General features: G+C 46.3%; 1 protein-coding gene across 1 annotated transcript in view; it reads left to right on the plus strand.

The window, feature by feature from the left end:
* Nucleotides 1–589, plus strand: part of LOC106534683 (uncharacterized) — a gene marked incomplete at its 3' end in the record, with an annotated part of 3,073 nt that overhangs the window by 104 nt on the left and 2,380 nt on the right.

Consider the following 589-nt stretch of genomic DNA (forward strand, 5'->3'; position numbering starts at 1 on the left):
CTCTACTAGCTGGATTATTTTCTGCAGGGATCCACATTGGTCTTGACCCCACTCAGACTAGCTGTTAGCTCCTCGATCCAGCTTAACCAAGGCAATCTTTTTGCTGACTTATAATTATTTTAATATCAAAAATCTTTTAATTTATGCACCTCCTGCCACTTATCTGTGGTTGAGTCACAGAGGCAGCAGGTCCAGGAAAGAAACCCAGACATTCCTCTACTCAGTGACACTTTCCAGCGTGTTCTTGGTCTTCCCCGGGGCCTCCCACAAGTGGGATGTGCCCAAAACACCACTAAAGGGAGGCATCCAGGAGGCATCCTAATCAGGTGCCTGAACCACCTCAACTGACTCCTTTCAATGCGAAGAACAGCGGCTCTGTTCTGATTTCCTCCTGGATGGCAGAACTCCTCAAAGTACCTTTAACCCTTAATTTACACTAGATGTGGTTCCACTCTGCCCCGCTGCATTCTGACCTCTGCAGCAAATATGCAACCATTATAATCAAAATTTACACTGGCTCCACACGGCGGCGGTGAGCGGATGGCGATCTGCCAAAATTAGATTCGATTTTATCTTTGCTGGATAAAAT

Source organism: Austrofundulus limnaeus, unplaced genomic scaffold (genome assembly GCF_001266775.1).
Source record: "Austrofundulus limnaeus strain Quisiro unplaced genomic scaffold, Austrofundulus_limnaeus-1.0 Scaffold1243, whole genome shotgun sequence".
In the NCBI taxonomy this organism is placed as follows: domain Eukaryota; kingdom Metazoa; phylum Chordata; class Actinopteri; order Cyprinodontiformes; family Rivulidae; genus Austrofundulus; species Austrofundulus limnaeus.